Genomic DNA, 12,853 nt, shown 5'->3' on the forward strand with positions numbered 1-12,853 from the left:
TTCCCCATAGCGAACTAAACATTGATCCCACACATATGATGTTAGAGGGGTGGCCCACCGCAGCCTCTTCTGGACTCTGATGGGTGCAGACTGGCCCGCCATTGGCCCGAGCTTCATCCCGGCACATCCCATGTTGCAGAACCATGCCGCGCTTAAGAGCGCAAAGGGGGCGTGGCCCTGCTCCAGGGCTTGTGATCGAGGTGGTCCTCTTCTTTCCTGCACCGGGGAAAGCAAACAAACAAAGGCCCAAACAAAGCGGCTATGCCTGCCTCTTGACTACGCTGCGCTTACGAGTGCTTGTGGTTGATACGGTCCTCTCCTTTCCTGGACCGGGGACAGTAAACAAACAGAGTCCCAAACAAAGCGGCCACAGCCTATAATCTAGCGGACTAGGACTAGGTCCCCCCTCTCCGTTACCACACACAGAGTCTGGCTTGTTTAGCCGGGAGAGGCATAAAGTCTATTCCCGCCAGAGGCGGATTACCTACCAATCAGTGATAAACAGGTAGCCAAACCTTAAAAAGGCTCCAGTCAGAGTGGCCCCAATGGCCCAACGGCCGTCCAAATGCCTTATTTCAAAAGGATGTCTGCTTAAGGTCGTTGCACCTAACTCCTTAATTCAGTTATGGCATGGTATCAAACACTACCTTTCAGTCTATCTACATATTAGTGAACCCTTAAATCCATCCACTTATAAATGAATCGCCTTCACATCATGTATTTGGAGGACTGGGTCTATCGCTCAAACATAATGCCGAAAACCCAGACTGGCTTCAGGACCGGAATGAGCACTCTAACAAACTTGTTTGTGGTCACCCTCTTGACTGAACAAGCAACTGCCAAATCCAGCAAGCTGTTTTCCTGTTTCATTGATCCCAAAGTTTCCTTCAACAAAATTCTGAGGGCCCAAATGTGGAAAGAAATGGTAATGTTGGGTGTATCGGCAAAACTGCTGGATGCAATAATCAACCTATATTCCAACACATGGGCTCAAATTAAAAAGGGATGTCAGAAAAACAACAGACAAAATCAATGCAAACATGGGCTTAAAACAGGGGTGCATATTTGAACCCTGTTAATTTACATTTTTTTATGGCCGACCTCGATAGCCACCTGGCCCTAGTGCAGGGGCTTCTACCTAGGTTGGACATGGCACAAATGAGAAGTCTGCAATATACCCACGATATTGTCCTCCTTAGTCAAACCCCAAATGGGCTCCAGTGGTTGATAGATCAGTTATTGAGGTATACCATCAATCTGCGACTGAGGCTGAACTCCAGCGAAAGGAAGGTTCTTTGCTTCAGATGTCGAGGTAGCAACAAGCAGCCCAAATTCATGTGGCGGGCTGAGTGTAACGTTTTAGAATTGGTCAAAACCTATAAGTATCTCACTGTCCATCTAGATTCCCATTTAACATACAACTGCTGAATCTGCAATCTATAAAAGCCATTGTAAATAAGCTGCTGTTTGCATTTAAACCTTGAAACACAAGACACACAACGCCTCGACGTATCATCTTCTGCAGGTTGTGGGAGCCAAATTCATGCCTTCAATAACTTGCAACTCGGAATTGCATAAGGGAAAGAACCTGCAATCCTAAACTTCTTACAATCTAGCCTCTTTAAAAATAACTCTTTGCAATTCCGCTGTATGTCTCGCATGCCGAAATCATACTTGAGTTTGGTCTGCTCCACCAGGGCCCAACCAGGCAGGGTGCTCTGGTAAAAAATTCTGCTGAGGGACGAGGGCAGCCAAAGTTAATTTGCTAGCACACCAGTGTTGGGTGAAATAGAAAGGCATGCCCACATAAAGAACTCTATGTTTCCCGCACTGCAGTACTTAATTGCAGCACTCCGATTAGAAGATGCCTGACTCACCCCCATGGACTATACCACTTTTAAACGTATCACAACTAATGCTGTCAAACTTTAATCATTTGTCATTCATAATGTTACTGAGCAAGCAAAGGGCATGCTTGGATGATCATGCCATCATACCCAGCTAGGAGTTCCCAGCCATATCTATCTGCGCACTTCTCAGAGGCCAAGTAACACATTGCCATGCTAATATGTCTTGGCGTGTTCACGGCAAAAGATGTTATGCCCCCCTGGAAACAGCACTGGACCATTTCAGAGCGCTAGGTCTATGGCCAAAACAATCAATCTTTGCTTCATCTACTGGGTGTTCGCCTGGCCTTGTTAACCCAGAGAGAAAGACTCATGCGTCCATCTCTAAGAGTTCTGCAAATCAGGTCATGTCGTCTAGCTGTTATTCCTTTTTTGAGGGGAGTTTCAGTGCAACTGGCATGAAAGACAGTGAGATTCTTGAACCTTGCTGCTGAGCAGCTGGAAAAAGCCAGACCCTGTGATTCCAGTTGAGGTTAGATCAATGGTTTTCCTTGGATGTAGTAGGCACACAGCATGTGTACACTTTTGGACTAGCCACTCTTTTAACCTTTTATTAGAGCTACACTAACAGGCTGGGGACTGTAGCATCCTACAAACATTAAGCCTCTTCATTTCGCCAGATTCTTCCATCAGGAAATTAGCACTTTACTTAGTACACCATAAAGTAGTGCAAAAACACCTTATGGCATTATGTTTTCACAGCATATTTTCACTTTTACTATTACTTTACAGAGGAATTTCTCACTTGAAGCAGGCCTTGATCTATTCTTATTATATTGGATGTAGTATTTTAATTGATTGTGCTAAAGTATTGTAGTGTGTGCCTGGATGGCTCAAAATCCAACTTGATAAAATACACTGCTTTGCTGTTTTTCTTATGTAAGATGTTTTAATGGCTATATTGTATTATCATCGCAATATTTTAATACTTTTTAATATTCATGTAATGGTTTTAATTATTTATGCATGAAAAAGATAAACTTTGAAAATGTTGAGTTTGAAAGCCAAGTGTTTCAGGTGACGTTGGTGTATATGATGGATCAGTGGATACTTTTTAGAGGAAGATGGCTGGTCCTCCTCCAGGTGTGCAGTTTCTGTCCTGCCTTGTGATCTTGAAGCCAGGGAAATAGCCAACTTATATAAGGAGCCGACGTTGGATTTAGACAAGTCTCAGTAAGAAAGAGAAGGTCTGGAGGAAGAGTGTGCAGGAGGTTCCAGATTTTTATGGCATGTCTGAGGAGTGGGTGGCTGTTGAGGAGGAGGCAAGTTAGAGTGGGGTAGGTGTTGTATGTAGGGGGTGTTGCGGGGTTCAAACATGTGTGATGGGTGAGGGGGGCAGAGGATGTGGGCGGAGACGTGCAGTAGAAGTGGCAAGGGACTCAGTCAAATGCACCGTCTGTGCAGGTTGGAGAAGATCGGGTGTAGTTACTCTTCGCTCATCCAGTGTTCAGGGCGTAGAAGTCTAAGGACTGGCAGCATCTGGGGATGCAATGGGGGTGAAGAGTGTGGTGTTCGCCTCAAGTACACTCCAAAGAAGTACACGACAACCAGGTATCTTGAATGTTGTTTCTTTTATTATCTATTCAGCAGCCTTGAATCTACACGTCTGTTCCCCTTTCCTGCTCGTGGTTCTCTGCCCTCCGCACCCAAGACCGGATGTGGTGTCCGGTGTCCAGCTCCTGGTCACTTGACCCCTTGGGTCCTATGATTGATTTGATTTGATTGTGGGTTTTATAGAGCGCACAGCTACCCTAGGGCATCCCGGCGCTGGTGACTATCATCCTGGAGAGTGGGCGATCAAGGGGGGTAGTGCTCAGGGGAAGAGAAGGGTCTTCAGTTTTTTCCTAAATCTAAGGTGGTTTTGTTCTTGCCTCAGGGAGAGTGGGAGGGCATTCCACAGTCTCGGAGCATTGTACGAGAACAAGCGACCACCTGTTCTGGCCTTCCTAATTCTGGGGACTTTTGCAAGGGAAAGGGAGTTAGATCTGAGTTGTCTAATTGATTGTTGAAGGGACACAAGAGGTCTGAGAATAGGGGGGCCTTCGTTGTGCAGTATTTTATGTGCCATGCACAAGGTCTTAAAGTTGACCCGTTCTTTGACTGGCAGCCAGTGCAAATTTCTAAGGGCCGGCTTGGCAGAGGTCCTTGCTGCAGTTCCTGTTAGTATTCTTGCCGCCGCGTTTTGTGCACATTGGAGTCTGTGGAGTACAGAGACTGGGGCCCCCAGATATAGGACATTCCCATAGTCCAGTCTGGAGTTCACCAGCCCCTGCATCAAGAGCTTCCTGGATTGAGGGGGGAGTAGATGGAGAATCTTTCGTGCCATCTTCATAAGGCCGAAGCACGTTCCCGTGGTTTTCCTCGCTTGTGTTTTGAAGCTGAGGTCCTGGTCCAACCATATCCCCAGGCTTTTTACTTCGGATTTTGGGGATGGAGGGGATCCCATGCATATTGGCCAGGGAAGGGGGGTGGGTATTTTGTTAGGGTTTCCCAGAAGAAGTATTTCAGATTTTTCCCCATTCAGTTTTAACCGGGATTCGCACATCCATTGGTGAACTTTTTCCAGGCAGCTGGACAGATTGGAGAGGGCGTTGTCTGGTTGGTTGAGGGACACGATGAGCTGGGTGTCATCGGCGTACATTATTGATTTGATCCCAAAAGGTTTAACAACATCCTCGAGAGGAGCCATGTACACATTAAAAAGTGTGGGGCTCAGGGAGGATCCCTGAGGCACCCCACACTTGAGTGCATAAGCCCTGGAGATGGAATGTCCGTCAGTCACTTGAAAAGACCTGTCCTCCAAGAAGGATGAGATCCAGGCCAAGGCGGAGTCTGCCACTCCCAGCAGCCCGAGACGATGAACAAGGGTTGCGTGGTCCACCGTGTCGAAGGCGGCACTCAGGTCGAGGAGGATCACTGCCACCGATCCTCCTACGTCCAATATGCCCCTCGCTTCTTCGACCACGGCTAACAGGGCGGTATCCGTCCCTTGTCCAGGTCTAAAGCCAGTCTGGGTTGGGCGGAGAAGATGATTGGACTCTAAGAACTCGGAAAGGTGTTGATTTGCCACTCTCTCGGCGATTTTGCTGATTGCCGGTAGCAGAGAGATAGGTCTGAAGTTTGATGGGTCAGAAGGGTCAAGGTGTGGTTTTTTTATAAGAGCCTTTACCGTGGCTTTTTTCCAGTTTACTGGGACTGTGCCAGTTTCGAAGGAGGCATTGATCAGGTTAGTGAGAGGGGGGGCTATGGTAGAAGCAACTTGTTTAAGTTTACTGATCGGGGCTGGGTCAGATGGGGCGCCGCTTTTGACTTTGTGCAAGACGCTAAGAAACGTTTCGATAGTAATTTGAGGGAAAGAAAGCAGCCTTGGGGCGTCTTGGGAGGCCGGGAGGAAAGAGTCTCTTAGTGCAGTTGTCGCAGGCGGGAGGGAGTTCAGGATTTTTTTGATTTTTTTTGAGAAAAAATCGGCCATCTGGTTGCATTTTGCGCCATCCAGGTCAGGTGGGGGTGGAGGTTCCTGTATTTTGGAAAGGAGTTTGACTATCCGGTAAGTCTCTTTTGCGGAGTTGGTTGCGGCTAATATTTGGTCCTCGAAGTAGGAGGCTTGAGCCGTTTTAAGTGCATTTTTGTAGAACCTGATGTGGGCTTTGTAGCCACTTCTGTCTTCCGAGTGCCAGTGCTTTCTCCATTGGCGTTCCAGCCTTTTGCCTTTCCGTCTTAGTTCCCGTAGTTCCTCGGTGAACCACGGTAGTTTGGAGGATTTCCTATTAGTAGGAAGGGCTTTAAGTGGCAGGATTGTGTCGAGAGAGTTAGTGACCCATTTATGTAATTGAATTTCAGCTTTGGAGGGGTCGGGGTCAACTGTGGGCAGTGTGGAGAACAGCGAGCGTTCCTATAGGGTAGTATCTAGTTTTTTCCATGGCCGTGACGGGGCCCGGGGGCAGGGAGTATCCGAGATCTTCTTTGGAAGTTGGAGTTTGAGAGGGACCAAAAAGTGGTCGGACCAGGGGAGAGGGAGAGCGGTTTGAGCGGAAAGTTTGGAAAGATTAGAGAAGATGGGATCTAGCAGGTGTCCTTTCAGGTGGGTGGGATCGTTGCTGAGCAGTTGTAAATTTAGGGAATTTAGATCAGCTTTCAGTTCTGTGGCAAGTTTGTTGCCTTGATCATCAATGTGGAGGTTTAGGTCCCCGAGGATGGTAAAATTTGGCGTTCCGCACGCCAGGGAGGTAATGGCATCCATGAGTGAGTTTATAAAACACCCTACCTGTCCTGGTGGACGGTATATTAGCAGCCCAGTTAGTGTGGTAGATGGCGGCAGGTGTAGAGAGAAAAGGACATTTTCACAGTCGAGAACAGGACTGTCTTTGAGTTGACAAGCGAGGTTGTCGCGATAGATAATCGCGATGCCCCCACCCGTGCCCGTCGGTCTATTAAGGTTTTTGATGTGGTACCCAGGAGGTAGTGCTTGGATAATGTCCGGGTCGGAACTCTCGGACAGCCAAGTTTCTGTTAAAAACAGAACGTCCAAGTCCGACTCTGTTAATAGCAGATTGATTTTGGTATGGTGTTTGGGGAGTGATCTGCAATTCAGCAGGGCCATCTCCAGGCAGGCGGTTCAGAATGAATTAAGGGGGAGGCCCTGTATGCGCAACTAGGGCATTTATGGGGCTCCTGTTCCGGATTGATAGGTCCGTTACATCTGGTGTTTGACGGTTCTCTGAGTTGGTGCAGAGTTTTTTGTTCGTAAGTGATTCGAGGCAGTTCTGAACCGACCAAGGGTGTGGGCTCTCGGCTCGGGCTGGCGCGGACGGGCGCAGACGGGCTTGCCTTAGGCGCGCAATCGTCGCGCCCGCTGCGCTCGTCCGCTGCGCTTCCTACCCTGGCACATGTTTTGTGCAGTGAGGATTGGACGTCAGAAGGGGGTGTGGTCACCAGGGGTGGGCGTGTCTATCCTCGCGCCTCGCCCTCGAGAATGGCGATCAGGGTGTCTATCGTTGCAGCGTGTGTACGCTGTTCAAGGAAGCAAGAGCAAGTGAGTAAGTGAAATTTTTTAAAAAGCAGTTTTTATCACACAGAAAAGATTTTAAAAATGAGCAATCTCGCTCCCGGCTTTCCGCCTCAGGAGTCTCTCGGGAAGTAGTGTCGCGCTTTAAGAGCTGCGCGCACTATTTATACTGGTTCAGAGGGGGCGTGGTCACCAGGGGTGGGCGTGTCTATCCTCGCGCCTCGCCCTCGAGAATGGCGATCAGGGTGTCTATCGTTGCAGCGTGTGTACGCTGTTCAATGAAGCAAGAGCAAGTGAGTAAGTGAAATTTTTTAAAAAGCAGTTTTTATCACACAGAAAAGATTTTAAAAATGAGCAATCTCGCTCCCGGCTTTCCGCCTCAGGAGTCTCTTGGGAAGTAGTGTCGCGCTTTAAGAGCTGCGCGCACTATTTATACTGGTTCAGAGGGGGCGTGGTCACCAGGGGTGGGCGTGTCTATCCTTGCGCCTCGCCCTCGAGAATGGCGATCAGGGTGTCTATCGTTGCAGCGTGTGTACGCTGTTCAAGGAAGCAAGAGCAAGTGAGTAAGTGAAATTTTTTAAAAAGCAGTTTTTATCACACAGAAAAGATTTTAAAAATGAGCAATCTCGCTCCCGGCTTTCCGCCTCAGGAGTCTCTCGGGAAGTAGTGTCGCGCTTTAAGAGCTGCGCGCACTATTTATACTGGTTCAGAGGGGGCGTGGTCACCAGGGGTGGGCGTGTCTATCCTCGCGCCTCGCCCTCGAGAATGGCGATCAGGGTGTCTATCGTTGCAGCGTGTGTACGCTGTTCAAGGAAGCAAGAGCAAGTGAGTAAGTGAAATTTTAAAAAGCAGTTTTTATCACACAGAAAAGATTTTAAAAATGAGCAATCTCGCTCCCGGCTTTCCGCCTCAGGAGTCTCTCGGGAAGTAGTGTCCTAGTGCCCTGCTTGTCGGGCCACGACATCTCCCCCTTTGTTACAAACAATGTTTTTCATGATGCGTATACATATATATATATATATTCACTGAAAAAACCATAGGTTTCACACCAGTTATAGTTAGGAATTAGCATTTAAAAAACCTATTAAATTCACTGAAAAAACCATAGGTTTCACACCAGTTATAGTTAGCTGGAAATTTTACTGATATAAAACCATTGAAATTCCCACGTTATAGTTAGATGGACTCACTATAACTTGCGCGTGCAATGCACTGCTGATGACATCACATATTACATCACTCATGACATGGTCAGTGACATCACTCATGACATCACTGATGACACCATCCAGTGAATGTGTGTCTTTCTGAAAAATAAATATATTTTATATATGTATATGTAAAAGTTGATGGAAGAATAAATGTTTAAATAAGTGTCTAAATGGATGGTTTTTAAAAATTGATTGGTTAACTGGCTTAATAAGACATCATCAGCAGTGCATTGCACGCGCAAGTTATAGTGAGTCCATCTAACTATAACGTGGGAATTTCAATGGTTTTATATCAGTAAAATTTCCAGCTAACTATAACTGGTGTGAAACCTATGGTTTTTTCAGTGAATTTAATAGGTTTTTTAAATGCTAATTCCTAACTATAACTGGTGTGAAACCTATGGTTTTTTCAGTGAATTTCATAGGTTTTTTAAATGCTAATTCCTAACTATAACTGGTGTGAAACCTATGGTTTTTTCAGTGAATTTCATAGGTTTTTTAAATGCTAATTCCTTTGTATATCGAGTTTCTAACCTTTTTTTTTTTTACAATTTGCTGTTTTTTTTTAAGTATTCATTTTTTCTTATAATTTTTTTCTTTTGCGCTCTGGGTGCGCGCTCCGGGAAGCTTTCAGCTAAGCTCTCCTGTAAGCTTCTCCGAGAGCTCATCTGAAAGCGCACCCAGAGCGCAACTGTCGTTCGTGAAAAAAAAATATGAATGAAAAGTTAATAATAATGCAAAACATTTCGTACCATACAAATAAAATTTGTTTTTTTTAATATGGAAAATGATTATGCATTTCTATAAAAGATTGATGACGTCACTTCGGCGCGCAACGTAAGTGCCCTCGGAAGCGCATACGTGCGCGGCGCATAAACGCACGGAAAAGCGCCTACGATCGCGCCACGTTTGCGCCCCGGAAGCGCCTACGATCGCGCTGCGTAAACGCACCCGGAAGTGCTCCGGAGCGCGCAGCGTAAACGCGTCGGGTCATGTGACCCTAAAATAACACTTTTCATTGGTTGCTAACAGTTTTTTTTTTACAATGAATGAAATCCCCACCCATTTCCTTCACTTCTTCTTTCACTTTTGTGACTGAAAGACCTGCCTTTTTTGCTGCTCCATATTCCTGGATTCATCATGGCTGCCAGACCATCCAGCAGTGAAGATGACTTCATTGATGAAGAGCCTCCTACCCCAAAGGTGAAGGAACATTTCATCTGGAAATTTTTTAAGTTTCCAGAAGGCCAGAAGAAGGTGAATGCACCAAAAGTAGAGTGCAGGATCTGCAAACAGGTCCTGTCACGGGGTAACCCCCCAAAAAAATACTCTTTTGGCAACTTCACCATGATTCGCCATGTGGAGAGGAGGCACCCCCAGAATTTTGCCCGGGAAAGTGTCAGGGCTCTGGCACAGGAGGTTCCCAGAGATGGGGCCTCTACATCAACAGGAGGAGCAACTTCTTCTGGAAGAGAACAATCTCAGGGGCAGGTAGCAAACATTCAACCTGCATTCAACCATGGGGTCGTCAGATGCAGATACTGCAATCAACTCCTCACCTATGGGGAGCAAAGTGTCCTGCTCATGGTTCGGGCATTGGAGAACCATCACTGCCCTTCCCACCCCTAATTTTTTTCTTTTCTTTTTGCTCCTGTTGAGCAGTTTCTATTCCCTGTTTTTGTTCCTCTTCAGTTAAAAGAAGAAAACCAAAAGTTCTTTTCAGAACTACCTCCAATTCTCATCAAAGAGCTATAATCTTAAAAAATGAAGAGTAAGTGAAATATAGTGCATTGATAATTGAAAGGAGAATGAGTAAGAAAGAACAGAAAGGTATGAGAGGTGAAAGGAAGTGAAGTAGGAGGAATGAAAGAAGGTGAGTGTTAGAAAAGAAAGTTATGACACAGTGAATAAACTGGAGTATTTCTGACATATCTGTAAACACAAAAGTAACGCATTGCAGGAGTGCGTCACAAAAGTGACGCAACTCCAGTAATGTGTCCTTTCACATGGAAAAAGCACCATGTGAAAGGTTTGCTGTGAAGCAGGCGCAAGATTTTGGCGCAACTGCATCCTAAAAGTGACGCACTGCGTCATTATTACCAAGCTTTTTGCAAGGAACACCCCCTCTGCATGCATTATACCTGACACTATTTTTTAAAAAGTGACGCATCTAGGTACATGGGTCACTTTTTAAAACTCTGCGCCATATTGTATCTGCATCAGGTATAATGTATGCAGAGGGGGCAATCCCGCGCAAAAAGCTTGGTAATAACAACGTACTGAAATCTATGAGATTTCCCTGCGTCACTTTTAGGATGCTATTGCGTCAAAATTTTGCGCCGGCCTCGCATCACTTTTATGTTTACACATATGTCAGAAATACTGACGTATCTGTAACTCCTTGCAACATGATTCGTCATACATTAAATATGACACATCTGGAATGTCATAAGGACTGTGGACAGAAAAGTGACGCATCACACCAGCAGTGTAATAAAATGTGCCTCGTTGCACTATATTTAAAGGATGCAACAGCATCCTAAAAGTGACGCAGTGAAATCTCAAACATTTCACTGCGTCGCTATTACAAAGCTTTTAGTGGGAGAACACCCCCTCTGCATGCATTATACCTCACGCAGATATAATGTGGCGCTTGATTTTAAAAAGTGACCCATCTACCTAGATACCTCACTTTTTAAATATAACGCAACGCGGCACATTTTTTTACACTACTGGTGCAATGCGTCACTTTTCTGTGCGCACTCCTTATGACATTCCAAATAACGCATTGCTGGAGTGCGTCACAAAAGTGACGCAACTCCAGTAATGTGTCCTTTCAAATGGGGAAAGCAGCATATGAAAGGTCTTGCCTCAGTCTAACACCTGCTGTAAAGCAGGCACAAGATTTTGACGCAACAGCATCCTAAAACTGACGCAGTGAAATCTCAAAGATTTCACTGCGTCGCTATTACAAAGCTTTTTGCGGGAGAACACCCCCTCTGCATGCATTATACCTGACGCTATTTTTAAAAAGTGACGCATCTAGGTACATGGGTCACTTTTTAAAACTCTGCGCCATATTGTATCTGCAACATGATTCGTCATACATTAAATATGACACATCTGGAATGTCATAAGGAGTGCGCACAGAAAAGTGACGCATAACACCAGCAGTGTAATAAAATGTACCTCGTTGCACTATATTTAAAAAGTGACGCATCTAGATAGATGCATCACTTTTTAAATATTGCATAACAATGCGCATTTTTTTACACCGCTGGTGCGTCACAAAAATTGACGCACAGGAAGCGCAAAACTAACAGCGCAAGGCCTTCATAAATATGGTCCTGGATTTTCCCCGTGCTTCGCCGGTGCGCGTACCATGCGCTTCCCCCGCGCAAAACGAAAAAAAAAATTTAATGCCCTGCAGGACCCTATTTTAGTCCCTACATCAAACCTAGGGGGTCAGAGGGGGTCTACTCTTCCCCCTTATGGTCATTTGCCCCTTTTTTTTTCAAACCCCTTGTGTCTCGATTTTACCGAGACACAAGATGGCGGCCGCTCCGCACTGTTTAGAATGTTTACAGACAACTGAGATCCAATCAGCTTCCTGCGCGCAAGTCGCGTGTCGCGCCTGGAGCGCACTCGGGTGCGCGCACGGGAGAGCGCCTATAGATATATATTTTTTTTTGAACCTAAATTACTCAAAATCCACTGGAGCACATATCTTGAGACATAGCAAAGGCACATCGGGCTACCAGTCCCTACAATTTTGCCAAGTTTGGTGGAAATCCATTCAGCCGTTCGGGCTAAAAGTGAAATCGACCGCCCTATGGAAATTAACATGGGGAAAACGCGTTTTGGGACCCCCCTTTTATCTCGGCCCCCGCTTGACGAATCCCCCCCAAACTTTCAGGGAAGGACCGGACCGCCATGAGACCATTTTCCTGAAAATTTCAGGCAGATTCGTCAACCGGCGCCAAAGTTATTCAAAATAGAATGTTGAGATTTAACATTGAAAATTATCCTAACTATAACTACCTACTGGCGACCGCCAGTAGGTAATATATATATATATATATATATATATATATATATATATATATATATATATATATATATATATATATATATATATATATATATATTACCTACTGGCAGTCGCCAGTAGGTATATATAGTTAGGATTTTTTCCCTATGGGATTTCTGAAAATTCTATGTCTAATAACTTTGGCGTTTGTGGACGGAATCGGCTGAAATTTTCAGGAAAATGGCACATTTTGTTTCTGAGCAGCCCCTGAAAATTTGGGGGGGTTCGTCAAGGGGGGGCTGAGAAAAAAGGGGGGTCCCAAAACGCGTTTTCCCCATGTTAATTTCCATAGGGCGGTTGGCCTCACTTTTAGCTCGAACGGCTGAATGGATTTGCACGAAACTTGGCAAAATTGTAGGGACTGTTAGCCCGATGTGCCTTTGCTAGGTCTCAATATATGTGCTCCAGTAGTTTTTGAGAAATTAACGTTCAAAACAAGATATATATCTGTAACAGAGCTCCCGGCAGCGATCCGGTCTGCTTACTTTTCGCGAAATGGAACTTTGCGTGCAGAAAGCTGATTGGCTCTCCGGTGTCTGTCAACATTCTAAACAGTCCGGAGCGGCCGCCATCTTATCTCTCGGTAGGATCGAGAGAGAAGAAGAGGTGAAAAACGAAGGGGGAATTTAATGAAAGGGGG

This window comes from Lissotriton vulgaris, chromosome 6, assembly GCF_964263255.1.
Source record: "Lissotriton vulgaris chromosome 6, aLisVul1.2, whole genome shotgun sequence".
NCBI classification, from domain to species: domain Eukaryota; kingdom Metazoa; phylum Chordata; class Amphibia; order Caudata; family Salamandridae; genus Lissotriton; species Lissotriton vulgaris.